Source organism: Dermacentor variabilis, chromosome 9, assembly GCF_050947875.1.
Source record: "Dermacentor variabilis isolate Ectoservices chromosome 9, ASM5094787v1, whole genome shotgun sequence".
Classification (NCBI taxonomy): domain Eukaryota; kingdom Metazoa; phylum Arthropoda; class Arachnida; order Ixodida; family Ixodidae; genus Dermacentor; species Dermacentor variabilis.
In genome coordinates, this window is record NC_134576.1 from 12,687,349 (window position 1) to 12,706,099 (window position 18,751).

The 18,751-nt window shown below is 48.5% G+C and overlaps 1 protein-coding gene across 2 annotated transcripts in view; it reads left to right on the plus strand.

Annotated features, from left to right (window-relative positions):
* LOC142558612 (agrin-like) overlaps positions 1-18,751 on the plus strand; it is a 521,743-nt gene that overhangs the window by 467,986 nt on the left and 35,006 nt on the right. The window lies entirely within an intron of this gene.

Sequence of the window (18,751 nt, forward strand, 5' to 3'; positions counted from 1 at the left end):
AGAATGTGCACGCAAACTTAAAATGTCTGGGTCAATAAACGGCCAAAATAAATGTGTTAGACTGGGGTTTTAGCCTGTATTGACGTATGAAATGAACGGTTGAAAGTTTTCCAGCTGCCTGGAAGAACCAAAAGGTGGTATAAATATTGGCAGGTATACTTATTTCTCCTTTTTCCGCGGATTGCACTTCACCTGCTAACAGCTTGAAGTTATATGTCAGCGCCTGACGCGCCTGCATGCTTTGCAATTACCTCAAATGTTATCGCTGATTCCATCTGTGCCATCGAACTTTGTGTACTCAGATTGGTTGCGCGACACGAATTGTGGAGCACTTTCTGGAACAGACGCTGGCGCCAGCAATTACGCTGGAACGTTCAAGGAGTCAAGCATGAAAGCCAATGCACTTGAGCCGTTGATCAGATTTCGGCGATCGCGGACTATGCTCGCCGCTATCGTTGCTCTTCGAGCATCAATTACTTTTGTGGGCACAGGTTCGCCCGATAAAAACTTAGTTTCGTGGTTTGACAATTTTACTACGGTGCTCTCTCTCATTACAACGTCAACTGGTGGAGTGCTTTTGCATTCATATATGTACCAGACGCACCCACACCCTCAAGAAAACACTAGCCTGGCCCCGAAGCGTCGAGCAAGCCACAGGCTAAAAATCCCGCCCGCGGGGCACGGGTTTCTGCCTGAAACGACCAGGAAGGTCGTGGCCAAGTCAACTCCCACCATGACTGACCGAGGATAGTCGTGGATGCTTAGTATCTTTGGTGTTGCGCATCTAAGCACGAAGTCGCGGAATCAAATCCCGGCCACGGCGGCCACATCTTGATGGGGGCGAAATGCAAAAAGACCCGTGTACTTATATTTAGGTGAGCGTTAACGAACCCCAGGTGGTCAAATTAATGCGGAGTTCCCTAGCACGGCGTGCCTCGTAGTCTGATCGTGGTTTTGACACGTAACACCCCATGATTTATTTGTTTTTCGCCCGCATCTGTCATAGATTAGTTTTTATTGTAGTAGTGAAATAATGTTTCTTCACTGTAAGTGTCATTCGTACGCATGACCTATATTTATTACCGTATATTAGCATTCTGTTGTATTGTACCTGCAGTGTATGCATCACCACGCCAAGTACATGTCAATTGTGTTCGTTATGTCAATTGTATTATCATGCCTTTTTTCCTGTTGCGTATTACCTTATAATGAATCGCAGTTTATGCTTTTTTTCGCGTTTATTTTCATCCTCACCAGACATGGATATTTAAAATTTACTGTTCGCTGTCTAAAATGTATTGCTTGTACTTATATATCTTAGTTTAGGCCCCTACTAGTCTTTGGCTATGGCCCTAGCCAATTTTGATTACCTCTTATATATTGTAATCAAGAACGTGTAATAAAGAATGACAGAAAGCCTCGAAGCCAACAATAGGCCGACAAAAAAGGACCTGACGACCCGACGTAACATCAATCGGACAGCGCGGCACAGCCGTCATCCATTCCCATGGCCTAACCGAGCCACCGACCCCAACGATCTTATCGACGGCCAAAACGTGACCACTCTAGTCGATAGAGGAGCCCACTACTGTGACGTCAGTAGCCTGTTCGCCGCCAAGTTTAAGAAAGCTGAGGCCTTCAAATCCGGACAGCTGGAGGACACGTGATAACACTGACTGGAATCTGCAGGGCAGGAATTACAGCTCACGAACGGATCTATCCCACCACTTTCGTCATTATCCAGCAGAACTAGCAAGATGTAGTTCTAGGCATGAACAAGTTGAACCAACACGGCGCAGTCAATGACGGTATCCGAATACCAAATGTACAACCAGGGAGTTCTCTGACTTACCAAGTTTGAGTGTGGTTGAATACGAAGTCAGGGTTACACCTCACTCCAGCATCATTATTTCCGTCGCCACCGAAACATGCGCAGAAGTTGAATGCGTCTTCGAGTGGTCACCAACAGCTACTGCTCGACGGTGAAACTTGCGTCGCAAGAGGAATTCTTCGACTGCGCGGATGAAATACTGAAATAATGCTTACAAACTTCAGTGAAGGGTTTAAACACGCGAACAAGGACACGAAGATTGCTTTCATGGAAGAAGTATCAGCGATGTCCTCTCGCATTCAGCTGGAGCTGCGAGGACGGTCCGTGTACAGAACCATCTTTCGATATTAATCCGATTCTTCTCAGTATTACGACTGGCCTGTCTGGTGAAAGATTGATGTCGCGCCTCCTAAGCCACGGCACATACCAAGTCGTTTTTAAAAGGAAATACGCCGAGACGTCCACAACCGTTGACAAACGCCTAGGAGGCTGCAACATGGCCAAAAGGCGTTAACTTTTGTGTGCGCGTTTTTTCCTCCTTACCCACAGCTCGCACGACGCCCTGATGTCTGCGTAGGGTCTACAGTGGCATCTCTCTTCAGTGAGTGTGGCGGTTATGTCCGTGTGTTCATTCCCTCTTTGTCCTCCTCTTCAGAGAGGAATACGCCGGCGGTGTCTGTGAGTGCGCGCGCGTCAGTTCCTTTCCGTCTCCTGGGGCAGTGGCGGATAGAAAAATTGGTAAGCTGTTTTCCATGCACCGAGTGGCGGTCGCAAGCGTGGATAGCGTTCGCGTCTCCTTCTCCTGAGTGAGGGCGTTCCAAAGAGTGCATAAAGATAAATCCCCTTAAACTTCGTGAAGTAGCGACACTCTCCTCCTCCGCCTTCACTCCACCTCGTTTCTCGTCTCTTTCACGCTCCCTCTTCGACCGTGGCGCCTCCTACACTGCTCGAGCGTAGCAACGGCGCCAACATGCGCTCCTCGCCACTCCGTAGAAGCTTCTCGAGCAAAAATGGCGCTGATGCACGGCGCGAGGGCCCACGTGATTATTAGGCCAATAGCCACGCGGCATCGGCCTAGGCCAGAGCGCGCGAGGAGGAGGCGGCATTCTTCAGAGCGTGGCAGTACTTTACGAAGTTTAAGGGACTATACATAAAGAGACCCCCGCCCCTTCCTCCCCCACTCCGCCAACGGATTTCAGCCTTCAACAGACTTGCGCACATGCTACATTGTGTGTTGCTCTCCGTCAGAAAGCTTGCATAGCTAACCGCTCCGTAAAGATGCAATTAAAAGTTACTCGTTGCTCGTTACGTGGATCGTCTAGCGTCTCTGCCTGGGTCGATCCATGCTAGTCAAGCACCAAACCGACATGTCCACGCTACCGCCCCGGTCCTGGTTGCACAGTTTTAACACCAGGCATAGGCAAGTACAGCTGAAACGTGTCCTCAATCAATACAAGGACTGCTTCTCGTCGTCATCAAGGATTCGACAAAGACCGGTTTCTAATTCTCCCCTAATAACCGAAGGTGCCCTCGAACACTTTGCCGGAGACCTTACTGATTGTCGAGGCGGGAACGTGAAGTTATAAAGCAACAAGTACGTGAAATGCTGCGCGACGATATCGTCCAGTCGCCGAAAATCCAGTAGGGCGTCTGCTGTAGTCTTGATGAAGAAAAAAGATAGAACTCTGCGTTTCTGCGTCGATTACCTTCGCCTTGACAAAATCACGAATAAGAACATCTACTCCCTCCAACGAATAGGTGACACGTGAAACCGGCTGCGCAGGTCAAAGTATTTTTAGTCGATGCTACTCGCAAATCAAGTCTCCATTTTTGGCACCGTGCACTACAGTGTCTTCGCGGCGAAGTCTCTCACGATAAAACGCGGTTTCATGTCCGCGTGGCCTCAACGACGAGCTGCAGCCTGTGTTGCTCTCTGCACAAGCCTTCTGCTGCTGCCTGATGAGCCAGATGTTGTCTCGTTGCAGTGGCGCGCGTAGCTGCACGATTTGCTTCTTCAGTAGCGGCTCGCACCGTGCCAGGAGGCGCCATAACGAGTACCGTGGAGTAAACACTGGTATCTGCTGACTACGCGGCGCACATGTCACATCTCTTGACCTGCGGCTCGGTACGTTGCTGTTGCTGATGATTATGATAACAATAATTTATTGGCATCCCCTTCGAAACGGGATGGTGCCAAACAGTCACCTAGCATGTTTGATTAAACTAGGGCCAACTGCACGGAGCACATAATTGCACATTGCGACTGCTGCGTGTCGGCACACGTGGTGGGATATAACGGAATCGCAACGCAAGGTTTGTACGTATCTACGCTATGCAGCGCGCATGTGACTTCGCGTGTCAAATGACTCTATACGATACTGACGACGATCTAGATTTTATGACATTCCCTTCGAAACGGGACGGTGAGAGTCGCCTAGCTTGTTTCAATTATTCAGTTATGCCATACATGTGTTACAGTTCAGATTTATATGTCTACCCTCTCATAATTTTTCAACTTCCGTGCCTCAAAACTCCCATGAACTTTAAAAGGAAGGAAGAAAACCATTAAGGTAGATCATGATACCTGGCGTAGCAAGCGCGAAGCGAAGAAAGAACCCAATATATCGGTTGATATCATAATTACGATAGGGAATTCTGGGGCTTGTGTTTAAGGGAGCTGAAATTGAGGCCCCTCTGCATATAGAGTGTCCCACTGTAATTACTAGACGGAACACTGGCGCTGCAATCGTTCAGCTGCCATGGGAATGACGGAAAGTGCATAGATTTACGTGATGTACGTGCTAGTAGATTGAGACGTTCTTGTGGCTTTGTTTATTACGTTTTGGATGCCTTCATTGTCATCAATTCCAGAGAAATCTATACTCTTGGAAGTGCAGAAAACGCTCCGAAGACGCACAGTCGCTTGCTAATTGCAACGACTGAGCTTATCGAGCTGGCCAAATCAAAACGCGCCAAGCGTCTCAAGGCACTGGCTTGCCGGCGATAAATTCAGAAGGGCATTTCATATTGCTTGTCGATGTATGTGTCCGTGGCGCAATGAAGGGTTTAAATTCCGGCCACACTCGTGAACGGACGCAGAACGCAGGGCTCCGTCGGAGCTGTTACAGCGGCCACGGCTGGTCGCGGAAACAGGTTTTCGTCAATGGACAGTGAGTAACAGGTAGTTCTGCACAGTTTCTATACCTGCCGGTTTGTTTGCAAACCGTTTTTTGCACGCTTACGTATGTGCTCGGCCGTATAGGGTTGAAGACTTTCGGGACGCCCTCGCTCGACATGCGGTACTTCCCTAGGTTATCGCCACAGGGGCGTACCGCATAAGCCATGTGTGGGCTGCCAAATTCAAAGATGGTAAAGGGGAGAAGAAGCTGGACAACATAGGTGAACTGCAAGTGCAAGGCAAGTGCTACATCTTCATTGACATGGAGGTGCACTAGCTCCTCAATAGTGTGCTTGACAAGGACGTAGGCCTGGCCTTCGCGTCGCTTGGAAAAGTCACCAACGTCACCCGGGAGCGTTGACAGGTTGAGGGAGTGAGCAGCAAGTGCTCTACAACCAGGCTCGTGATCCTGAATATGAATGCTGGGGGGAAAGCAGACGACCTGCCTCATCAGCTGAGTACCGCGGGCAAGCTGGCCCTCGTTGTTGCGCCCGGCAGGGCTCTGCTGTGCCTTCGCCGCCGTGGCACAAGCCATATTCATCACAAGTGCGGAATTTGGCGGTGTGGTGTCTGCCGGCACTTCGAACGGAAAGACAGTAAGTGCGAACGGACGTACGCGAGCGTGACCCGACCCAGGCGCAGCGCGGATTCATCCGACCTGCTCATGGGCGAGGCGGATTTGGATGGTGCATCGTCTCCAGCAAGTGGGCGTGTGGCAGTGTTGGTAACAGAAGTACATGTTGCTGGGCTAGTCTGTTCATATCGCTGAGTAGACCATAAATATGATCGCTTTCGTGCAGACAAGGAAGGACCGAAGGGAAGAAGGGGAGCGCCAACTTTCGACTGTTTATTATCTGTTGTATAGCATGAAATATATGCACGCAGGCGAATGCGCAACATACAAAACAGCTTCAATCACGCAATGCCCTATAACAGCCGGCTATCAAAAAACCTTCTTTCTGCATGTAAAAGTAAAACTGATGTGTCGTTAACACAAGACGAGCCACGCTCTTTAATGTGAAAGGCCTCTAACAATTCACGTGCTGTGGTGTCCCTGCCTCTTCCAAGAATCCGTATCTGGTCCAGTCGCGCCTCACACGGATGTGAATTGCAGTGCTTAGGCAAATGTGCTCCGTCTTTACCTTTCATTGAGAGCTGATGCTCCCGCGCACGCTCATTAGCGCATCGTCCAGTCTGGCCGACATACGTCTTAGCGCTGTTAAGAACGGCCAGCTGCAGTGCATGTTTGCCAGCCATTTACGCCAGCGGTGGCAACCTCATCTTGGAACGGCGCCGCCAACCTCTAGCCACGGCGTGACTAAGTCGACTTTGTGTCGGGAACAATACGCACGCCCTCCACTCTCCGTCGCTTCAGCTAGGATGCGTTTGACGAAGCAGGCTTTGGGCTGAAACCGCCACCATTACGCTCTAGCCTCGTCGCCGTTGTGACGGAATGAGTTCGGCGGGCCAACTATTGTTACCCAACTCCCCAACGCGGACCTGATCTGCTACGGGTGGGGGAGTTGCCGCGGGAAAGTCGCCGTAGGCTCCTTCTCACGCGCCGACCAAGACGCAAGACAATGTGCTACCCGGACGCGCTACCTGGATCGGCTCCGAGTTCTACGAAGCCCCTCTGACGTCGGCTCCGGACCATTGCACCTGTGTGTGTGTGTGCGTGTGTGTATGTAACCCGACCAGGGGAGAGGCGGCCTGTTTACAATGACTGGACAAACGTTTCCGTCCCCTTGGAGTCAAGGGGGGACCAAATGCTTATAAGCAGCGATTGTCGGCTGCTAGAGTATGCTCGTTGTCGTGCTAGAAATGTACTCGTAAGCTGTGTGCTCGTTTGCTGTATGCTTCGTCTTGCGGGCTCCATTTGGGAGTCACGCTAGACTGTGTGAATGTATCTCATGTTCAACTGTAAATAATGTAAATAAGCCCTGTTCACCTAGTTCCTCCCAAGTTCATCTGTACGACCTTCAAATCCTTCAAATGGTGGCAGCGGCGAGATCGTCCGACAACTCCTACACCGCAAGGCAGCAGAAAGATATACACAACTACGGTAGCACATTTTCTGTATGCCCCTTGCGTGTACTTTAAAACAGCCAGTTTTCTTGCACCCATCAGAAAGGATGCTAGAACACAACTGGGCGAGCTTGCGTGGCGCAGAGAATGGGACTGGCACCCCATGTCTGTTTGCAACCTTCTTTAAGTTATATGGTGCATATAAGGCAAGACCTACGGAGTCAAAATTCTCCGCTATCGCTCAGTCCTTCTCCTGTGTTCGTCGCTCTTGAATTTCTTGAGGTGCGACTCGGCAACGGCAGTAATGAGGGCATGGGGAAACCCAGCGCAAAACAGTCGAGCCAACTGATTTTGAAAGCTTGCCTGCGTTGCGTGAGGGCGCGACCGTACAAGTGCGGATTCAAGGGAATGTTTAGCAATTGCTCTCGTAACTGTCTTAGAATGTGCCGACTCATATAGCAGCATTTCCTTAGTTGTCCGAGGCGAATAAAGCCAGCAGGTATTTTGCAATTAAAACGCGTTAAAAGTCAACTGGAACTAATTGGTGCTGAGAAGTACAAAGCTGCGATTATATGTGCAAGATCCGAAACGCTATGTGATGGGGAAATGCCAACGAAACGTGCGCTATCGGAGGAAAATAGATACGTGTGCCAGAAGGAAATCCGTCAGACGGCTTAAGGGAAGGAAATAACGTCCGATAGCAAGGTTAATAAACGTGTGATAACCGAGCATTTCAATAACTTGCTAAGCCACCAAAAGTATTTTAAGGATGGCGTCCAGAAACTTTTTTTTTTCAATTTCTGCCGGTGCCGGATGACGAACGTAAAGCACGTCTCGGACAAAAGTTTACTGTTCAGTGTTGTGACACGGGGTTCGAAGATGTGGAATTCATTTTGATGGTGAAGAAGTAGGTGAACATGAGGCTGGGTCCAATATTCAGTACGTTTGACAAAGATGTTTATATTTAGATGTTTACAAGAAAAGTTGTTTTATTTAATTTATTACAGCCCTCAGGGCCAAGGGCATTACCGAGGGGGAGTGGTAAATACAAAAGAATGAAGAAGAGAAGTACACTTGGTTACATTAATTTTTAATTGGCACCTGTATGAACAATATTAGATAAAGTTTCACGCAACTGTTCATAATTAGCAAGGCCTTCAACTTAAGCGGGAAGATGGTTCAGTGACATGAGGTTCGCGGCAGGAATGAGTGTGAGAAACTTTTAATGTTGCATGAAAAAATGCCAACTTTGCACTGATGATCATTGCGACGGGATAGAGAAATTGGATGGGGCATTAGATGATCTCGTGGAGTGGGATGGTGGTACAACTTGTGGAAGAGTGCAATCCGAGACACTTTTCTGCAAGCGATGGGAGGCAAAGATTAGAGTTCATGCTAGTTATACTCGCTGTGCGGTTGTAGTTAGGAAGAACAAAACTTACAGAATTATTTTGAACCATCTCGAGATCACTGATTCGGTCTTCTTGAGCAGGGTCCCATGCCGGATTGGCGCATTCGAGTTTGGGTAGTATTAAAGTTTCATATAACAAAAGTTTCAAATTAGTAGGTACGTTGAAGAAGTTGCGATATTAGTAGCCAGGAATGGCGATTAGCGTTTTTAATTATGTTGTCATTATGAAGAGACCAGCTGAGGCTAGAAGTGATGTAAGCACCAAGATATTTATATGAAGAAACTGATTCCAACGACATGTTGTCAATGCAGTATGACGGTATGGTAGATGGTTTCCTAGACACACGCATGTCTTTGCCTTTCTTAATATTTAGCTCCATTAACGATCCATTGCACCAGTGGTAAGATCCGACTGAAGTAATTCAGTGTCGTTAGCATTGGCAATTTCTCTGAAAATTACTCTATCATCAGCGAACAGATGGATATGGGAGTTGATGAGCTAGGGAAAATCATTGATGTAATTATTAAAAGTCAAGATAATAAAGAAAATATTTTGATGAACTTGTAGCAGCCGATCACTCCCGCCATCCATGGCTCTTTTTATGCCTTGCGTTGTCATTGTTCAGTCACTTCCCCCAATCCGGCATCAGGAGGCTGATGACATCAGGTCCCACCAATCCGGAGGTCGGTTGCCCTTTCCCTCCAAATGAAGCTGGGTCGGAAACACACGCATATCACTGGGCACAAACAAGGAAATGGGGCGGGACGTACGCTGACTTAGATCGCACACTGACTTCGTCCCTGTCGTGGACATGCTAATTAGTGTGGCTGAGAGGGGATGGCCGTATCGATGCACTGATTTGTCAAACCTCTCCTGAATTAGGTACTCCCGCGCTGGTCATAAGTCATCCATTTTAAGAAGCAGCTTGACGAGACTGTCGGCCCGATCCCCACAATCGTCTTAGCCGTGACCGGAAGTTGCCGCGGGGTGAACGGCCGATCACAACAGCCCGTCCACCGCCAGGAAGGGGGCTCGAAAGGGGGCAGCTCATCGGTTCCCCTTGAAGAGGCCTTGGTTGCCCAGCAGGCTCAGCTCTGGCTCGAAATACCGGGCTCGGCGGGAGTATCACGTTCAGGGGCAATGGCCATCGTGGATGGAGGGTTGTCTGCAGGTCATCATCATCATCAGCCTATTTACGCCCACTGCAGGGCAAAGGCCTCTCCCATACTTCTCCAACAACCCCGGTCATGTACTAATTGTGGCCATGCCATGCCTGCAAACTTCTTAACCTCATCCGCCCACCTAACTTTCTGCCGCCCCCTGCTACGCTTCCCTTCCCTTCGGATCCAGTCCGTAACCCTTAATGACCATCGGTTATCTTCCCTCCTCATTACATGTCCTGCCCATGCCCATTTCTCTTTCTTGATTTCAACTAAGATGTCATTAACTCGCGTTTGTTCCCTCACCCAATCTGCTCTTTTCTTATCCCTTAACGTTACACCTATCATTCTTCTTTCCATAGCTCGTTGCGTCGTCCTCAATTTGAGTAGAACCCTTTTCGTAAGCCTCCAGGTTTCTGCCCCGTAGGCGAGTACTGGTAAGACACAGCTATTATATACTTTTCTCTTGAGGGATAATGGCAACCTGCTGTTCATGATCTGAGATTGCCTGCCAAACGCACCCCAGCCCATTCTTATTCTTCTGATTATTTCCGTCTCATGATCCGGATCCGCCGTCACTACCTGCCCTAAGTAGATGTATTCCCTTACGACTTCCAGTGCCTCGCAGCCTATTGTAAATTTCTGTTCTCTTCCGAGACTGTTAAGGATTATTTTAGTTTTCTGCAGATTAATTTTTAGAGCCACTCTTCTGCTTTGCCTCTCCAGGTCAGTGAGCATGCATTGCAATCGGACCCCTGAGTTACTAAGCAAGGCAATATCATCAGCGAATTGCAAGTTACTAAGGTATTCTCCATTAACTTTTATCCCCAATTCTTCCCAATCCAGGTCTCTGAATACCTCCTGTAAACACGCTGTGAATAGGATTGGAGATATCGTATCTCCCTGCCTGACGCCTTTCTTTATTGGGATTTTGTTGCTTGCTTTATGGAGGACTACGGTGGCTGTGGAGCCGCTATAGATATCTTTCAGTATTTTTACATACGGCTCGTCTACACCCTGATTCCGTAATGCCTCTATGACTGCTGAGGTTTCGTTCGACAGAATCAAACCCTTTCTCGTAATCAATGAAAACTATATATAAGGGTTGGTTATATTCCGCACATTTCTCTATCACCTGATTGATAGTGTGAATATGATCTATTGTTGAGTAGCCTTTACGGAATCCTGCCTGGTCCTTTGCTTGACAGAAGTCTAAGGTGTTCCTGATTCTATTTGCGATTACCTTAGTAAATAGTTTGTAGGCAACGGACAGTAAGCTGATCGGTCTATAATTTTTCAAGTCTTTGGTGTCCCCTTTCTTATGCATTAGGATTATGTTAGCGTTCTTCCAAGATTCCGGTACGCTCGAGGTTATGAGGCATTGCGTCTGCAGGTCGTAGGCTGGGAACTGGCATTTAGCAATCAAAGCCGCACAGCGCCCGAGCAGCGACAAGGCAAGCACGCAACCACCCTCCTAGATATGCCAGGTAATCATACCCTCTCCCATAATTAATCCCGAGGCTAGAACCAGCGAGCGCGAGAAAGGCAGCCATAGAGGAGCGCCGCGCAAACGACCCTAAATAAGCTGAAATGACAGCGCGACTAACGTTTTGATGAATTTCACTTCATTCGTGTCTCAGAGAAAGCGCAGCTCACGTAAGCAGCTCTGAGGCGATCTACAAAGGGATAGTGTTTGAGATACCCATGACGAAGAACAATTAAAGCATTAAAAAAACCTTACCGTACCTACGTAGGTGTCTTCAACTTGCACAATAAAGCAGTCATTAACATAACACTCGAAGAAAAGAAACTGAAAATCAACTAATGGTCTGAGTTTCGAATACGGGTCAGTCTTCCATCAGTAGAAAAAGCCACGGCTCAGCGAGTCTGCATTTCCGTTTTCCCTTCCCTTGTTGTACTTCACCTCGAAATTTGGTTCCTGTAGGACAAGACTCCATCGCAGTAGGCGACCATTCTTGGGCCACATATTACGGAGCCATGAAAAAGAATAGTGATCCGTCTCCACAACAAAGCGGGAGCCGGCTAAATGGCATCGAAGCTTCTGGATGGCCCGCACAAGGCACGCTCACTTTTTCTCCGAAGTGCTACATGCTTCCTAGCTTACAGTAAGCTTTCGTCTAACAAAAAGCACCGGGTGCTCTTGTCCATTTTCGTCCCGCTGACACAAAACTGCCCCGAGACCCCTGGCATGGCACTGCAGTATGAATGGCAGGTTACAAACCAGAGCTCTCAAAATGGGTTGAAACGTTAGGGCTTTCTTTAAAGCCATGAAAGAACTATCCTTCATCTCGTTCCAGTGTACTTTAATCGGCTCTTCTTTGCTTAAGCTATCGGTTAAGGGACTGGCGACATTGGAATAGTTTGGGATTTAATGCAGGTAATATCCAGCGTGTCCGAAAAATGCGCGGACATTGGTGTTAGTAGTGGGTGGCTATCGATGGCGGCAAGTTTTGTCTCATGAGGCCGGCGGTATCCTTGCCCAATAAGACGCCCAAAGTAATCCACCTCTGTCTTGCTGAACGGACTTTATTCAGCTCTTACAGTGAGCCCAGCGTAACGTAATCCCGTTAAGACATCTCGCATGTGGCCCATGTGATCTTCCCAACTGTTCGAAAAGACCTCAATATCATCGAGATATGGAACAACGTAGTCCTCTGCCTCGGCGAGCACACAATCCGTGATCCATGACAAACGAAAGGGTGCGTTTTTGAACCCAAAACTAAGGACCAACGGTCGAAAATTCCTTAAGGGCGAGACTAACGTGGTGTATTTACTGGCACGCTTAGTCAAGGGTACCTGTCAGTGGCCGCATGTCAGATCGAGTGTAGAGACGTACTGGGGCAGGCGGACTGTCTCCACCCCCTCTTCTAGAGCGTAGGTTAGGGCGTGTTGGTATTCCAAAACTGAGGTGTTTTAGCGCATGAAAAGGGACGAGAGACAGTGGCAAGACGGGGACGTAGCGCTGTGTCCGCGCCTTGCCACTGTGTCTCGTCCCTTTTCGTGCGCTAAAAAACCTCTCATCTAGGTTCGGAATAGCGTACAGCTGGTCCCATGTGATTGCATTCAATTTCCTACAATCGATGCAGTGCCTCGGCTACTTTCCGGGCTCCTCTGTAGTATGAGAGGCGAGGTATATTCACTCTCGGAAGGGACAATGACACCATGTCCAACATTTTTTTTCAATTTCGCGTTCAAGTATTTCTCGTTGCTTGGGTGCAACTCGGTAAGGTCGGGAGCGAATTGGCTCGTTGGAAATTAATTCAATGTGGTGTTCCACTAAGTTGTTTTTTTCCGGCATATCTTCGAACGGCTCAGTGAACTCCACAAGGACCTCTTCAAGCTCCTGCATTTGTTCTTCATTCAGATCGGAACTATGGGTGGCCCTCTCTATCAGGACGGAAAGTGACTGTGGTTCAGACGCGTGTACGGGCATACCGACGTCTGCGCAACGGCGAAAAACCACGTTTTTTTGTTCTTGGCACTCCCCTACCGTACTGTTAAATACCCGAAGTGCTTCGTCCTTGGTTTGTTCTGACGCGATGACCTCTGGGCCCACTTTCGACAGTTCTAAGAAGCCGCCCAAACCGTTCCTCGCTACCTTCTCTGGGGAGACTGGAACTATTCTCGTTGTCGCCCGAAACGCCTCCCGAATTCGTTGCGGTCCCTATTTGTCCTAGTGTCCGCGCCTCTATGTTTTCGGAATCACAGAGCTGCGTTTCGATTTATCTGGTCTTCGAAGGTGTGAGAGCCATTACAATGTATTCTCCGAAGCTCAGATGTCTTTCTCCCAACACTTGCTCTGAATAATTAGAAAAGAGTCAGCCATACTGCTTTGATAAACTTTGTGACACGGCGGCTTCTGTTTCCAGCTCTTCGAACGCACCCTTAACGAGTGCCCTTGCCATGGGCAGACCTACGCTATGCTCTCGGGCTACCTGTCTAATCCATGCACATTCCCCCGTAAACGTGTCCGCGGGCACGTGCGAGGTTCGGATTACGTCCTCGATAGCCGCGGAAGCACGGAGAACACAGCAGTATTGGACATTTATGGCCATATCTCGTAAGTAAGGCTCTAGCAGCCGCATGTCGTCATTGTTGGTTAGCAACGAAAAAGCTACCTTTTCCATGCGCCAACTAATCGCCAAATGCCCGGTTTCGTGGAACCTAAAATCACAATTGGTTTCTGTGCCTTGAACTCTCTATCTCGGTTCTTGTTCTGCTCCCCTATTTCCTTGCCTGAGCACGCACTGTTGGTGGACTCCTTGTGCTGATTTATTTCGTTCGCGCCTTTTTGTACCTGCCCTGCATGATTGCTAGGTTCGGGGCGCTTAGCAGTTTCTAGGTATGGTTTCTTTGCCGCTCTCACGCGTTCTTTCTCCTCCCCTCGTCTGAGACTAAATTTGTCGGCCAGCTCTGCGGCCCGCTCTACGTCTTTTTTTCTCTGGCGCGCCTCTTCGTTCAGACCAATAAAAATTGTTCAATGCATATTAACTCGACAACCTTATGATGGTATCCGAAAACGTCCTCGCCCTCGAGCCATTCCATGAGGTCGGTGAATGGCTCGTCGCTCCGTTTTGCTTTATCTCTAAAGCGACGGGGGAAGGCTTCGGCGGAGAGTCGGTACCTTTTTTGCGGCACGCTTGTTACTTTGTCATAATCGACTTCTTTTCTAAGTTGAGCAAGCACTTCCGCTGCTCACAAGGGAGAACGGTTAGTAGCATTTGCGACCATATTTCACGTGGCACTTTGCCTTCGCAGGCTCTTTCAAAACTAACCAAAAAGAAACCGATGTCCTCTCTCGTTTTACAAAGCTGTAGCAGGTCTTTTATCTTTGGCGGCTTCACTACTTGAGCATTGGAGGATGTGCTTTGAGAGGCCACTGCTTGGGCTATCTGTGGAACTAAGTTCTTTGCTTCGAGTTAACGGTCTTTTTACCGCCTTCTGTCGGCCTATCTCGTGTTCGCCTTCCCTCTGGTACTCTTTGTCCCATCTTATTTCGCCTTCTTTCTCGCGTTCGCGTTCCCTCTGGCCCTGAACATCCTCCAAAGCCTCCACAATTTCCTCGTCATCTCTGCTGTTTGCCTTTATCGCATCGATGACCTCCGCCTGCTTCATCTCTTTCCCATAATCAATGTCGAATTCCACGCATATCGCGTTTAGGTCCGTTGTGCGCAACTTCCTCCAATCCGTGGCTATCTCTCTTTTGCCCACAAGTTTCTCAAGCAATTAAGTGTTGAAGCAACATATCTTTCAACGAGGCTTCAAACACCCTTGTAACCAGGAAGAACTGCGTAAAACCTGGCAATTCTGAAGGCGAAAAGGTCGTGCACTCACCATGCCGAAATCAAAGCTCTGCACAGATTATCTCACCGTTGCCATCCAATGTTGCGAATCGGGGTTCGAAGACGTGGAATTCACTTTGCTCGGAGAGGAGTAAGTGAGCATGAGGCTGGGTCCGATATTCAGGACGTTTGACAAACACGTTTATATTTACATATTTAGAAGCAAAGCAAAAGTAATAGAGAAAAGTTCATGATGAAGTTGTAGCAGCCGATCACTCCCGCCGTCCGTCGCTCCTTTTATGGCTTGCGTGGTCATTGTTCAGTCACTTCCGCTAATCCGGCGTCAGGAGACTGACGACATCAGGTCCCGCCAATCCGGAGGTCGTTTGCCTTTCCCTCCGAAGGGAGCTTGGTCCGAAACGCGCGCACATTACTGGGTGCAAGGTGGCAGAGCGGGTGGACGTACGCTGACTCCTAACGCACACTTACTCCGTCCGCGGTGTGGACATGCCAGTTAGGGCGGCTGACAGGTGATGGCCGTATCATTCCATAGATTGCTAAAACGTCTTCTGAACTAGGTCCTCCCACGCTGGTCATTAATCATTCGTTTTCAGAACCATTTTGACGAGGCTGTCGGCCCGTTCCCCATAATCACGTTAGCCGTGGCTTGAGGTTGTCGCGGGGAGAACGGCCGATCACAACAGCAGGAAATAGAAGACGCATGTGACGACTTGGCTTGAGGTAAAGAACCTAGGCTTGACAGCCTAGGGGCCGCCTTTTATAAACCGTTTAAGAGTATGGTCACTCCTATGCTGCTTAGAGTTTTCATGACCAGAAACTAGTGCGCGTATTCTTCACAACGTCGCATATTATGCTCATACCGAAAAGTGATGATGCATAAAAATGTCTGTTGGCGGGATCTTATCAACCGATTGCCCTCACCAACGTCAACTGCAAAATTTTTCTGAAAATATTAGCGAAAGGACTTAAGGTGTTATAACAATGTCGGTAGGGCCACAGCAGACTTGTGGTATGAAAGACCGCTCTACTGTGAAAAACGTGCATGTTGCGCGAGGTGTGCTTGAATGCTGCGATGCGCTTGGTGAGCACGTGGCGAACATGCAGCTTTACTAGATAAAAGCTTACGATCGCGTCTTGCACCAGAGCCTCTTTTACATTTTAGAGAATTCTAACGTGGGCAACCTAATAGTAGAGGGTGTTAAGATAGGGCGTACACGAATTGCACAACGCGCATTATTGTCATAGGTGAACTTAGTGTTAGCGTGTGCGTTCGCTCTCAGGTGAGGCATGGATACCCATATTCGCCGTTATTTCCAGCTTGCCTCGGGTCACTCTGTTTGGCCATCGTTTACAATGATGATATAATAGGTTTTGGGCTGCAGGCTGCACATGTAAAAATATTGGCTTCCGCAGATGGTATTGCCGACTTTTGCTCAGACTGGGAGAGCATTAAACAAGCCAACAATGCTGTTCAAACTTTTTGTGAATGTACCGGAGCCAAGATTAACTGAGAGAAGAGTTGCGGCTTTTTGGCATGGCGACTGAAAAGACATGCCGCAACACTTCTCTCGTATACATTTGTCGATTGCTCCAATGCAATACCTCAGTGTGCCACTTGATTGTTACCCTGATCCTGTGGCGTACTTGACTGATCAATTGCTGAGTCCAAGAGAAAAGACTGCGGCGTGGCAAGGCAGGCAATTGTCCATGTTTTCACGAGCCACTGTCTGGAACCTCTTTCTTGTTTCCAAGGTGATGAATGTGTTATGTGCATTGCGATTAAGCATACATAAAATTTACCATGCTTTCACCGTTTTTATTTTGGCGTCAACTTGGCAGTGGACCGGTCGAACGAATTTGTTCCGTCCATTCGAGAAAGGTGGGCTAGGACTTGCTCATTTGTTTCTACGACAGATTGTATCATGGTTCCTTTATTTACGTGAGGCCGCGGTGACTGCTTCAAGGACTCATCATGACATCAGGTGAACACTTGAGCACTGCCGCTATTAGTAGCGAATGGTCGTGTTCGTACGGTATTCTTCAGACGTAGAAGGGAAAAGCCCATAATAAGTAAACTTTTACACTAACTGGTATTCTTTGACTTTTTGCTGTTCCGCTGGTAGGACGCATTCACAGAATGGAATGGCTGCGAGTTTTTTTCATTACTTCAATATTTATAATCTCGATAACCTCCTTTTACTTCTGCAAGAGTTGGCTGTCTACATTTTACCTCTACGTATGCAACTGGTACATGACGTGCCGTCTAGTGTAATAATATGCAAATACAATGCAAATGGCGCTCGTATAGACGCTACGCGGCCCGACTCTCACATCGCAAGCCAAAGACACGACACGATGCTAATGGCGATGACGGTGATGATAATTTAGTGGCCTACCCTTTGAAATACCCGCCGTGGTTGCTCAGTGGCTATGGTGTTGGGCTGCTGAGCACGAGGTCGCGGGATCGAATCCCCCCCACGGCGGCTGCATTTCGATGGAAGCGAAATGCGAAACACCCGTGTGCTTAGATTTAGGTGCACGTTAAAGAACCCCAGGTGGTCAAAATTTCCGGAGTCCTCCACTACGGCGTGCCTCATAATCAGAAAGTGGTTTTGGCACGTAAAACCTCAAATATTATTATTATTACCCTTTGAAACGCGGTGGTCACATACTCACCTAGCCAGCTTCATTTAACCCGGTATAGAATATACATCTTACATATATTTTCTAGCATGCTTGTATACATATCCTTAAACTTCTTTTGCTTTCTCAAAAATTCTTTAACTGCCCTGTATCGCTACCCTTCATCTCCTATATGGCGTTCTGCCTGGTGTTACATATGTAACTGCAATGCAAGATGTACACGTATCGAGACTACGCGGCACGCATGCCACATAGCATGTCTCCTCCCGCGCAACAGGACGCGTTGATTGGGCATTTTCGCGCCGCATTCTAGTAAGCGCTGGCGTGGTTCAGTGGTGGGGTTGCTGACACCCACACTGCGGGACCGGGTTCCCTTTGTGCGGCTGCTGGGCATTTTTATTATGCGAAGGCATTATATGCCCCATCACGCGAAAATCCGGCGTTGCAGTCGGCGGCGTGACCGAATCATAGTACGAAAAATGGCCGACGGCAAAGAGTAAAACAACATAAAAAGACTCAGTGCCCTTCCACTCTGTCAAGAAGGATCACCAGTAAAGGTATATATGTGGGCCCTTAATGGTGAACTGCACCTCCGGCGCGTGTTGGTCCGGCATTGCACTATCTCCGTGATCGGCCCACGTATGGGGGAGTGCTTAACGCCTGCTTCACGTCCGCCGCGGGTCGGGCCGCTATTGCACTATCTTCCGGATCGGCCAACGTATGAGGAGTATTTAACGCCTGCTTCACCTCCGCCGCGAGTCGGGCCGGTATTTCACTATCGTTGGGATGTGTGTGAAGTGATTTTTAAAGAGAAATTAAACAGATAAATGCAGTGTCGTAACTGTCTCTCACAGGAGAACACCTCAACAGCACTGCACGGGGAAGGGGTTTGGGGAGAAAAAGATGAAGGAGATAGAGACCGGAAGTAAAAAGGAGAGAGAGACCAGAATAGTAAAAGAAAGGACAATGTAGCTAAGAGTTTGCGGGTCTTAGAGCCGCGCTCCGAGGTGTATTGCTTCACAGAATTTCATCAATGCCGAAAATGCACGCTTGGTGATGGAACTGGGAGCATTGGGGAAGAGTAGGCGCTGCAGGGTGGTGGATGGCAAGCCACATCGGCGGTAGGAGGCGTACAGAGGTCCCGGTCCCGAAAGCCGGGCAGTGAAGCAGATGTTCCA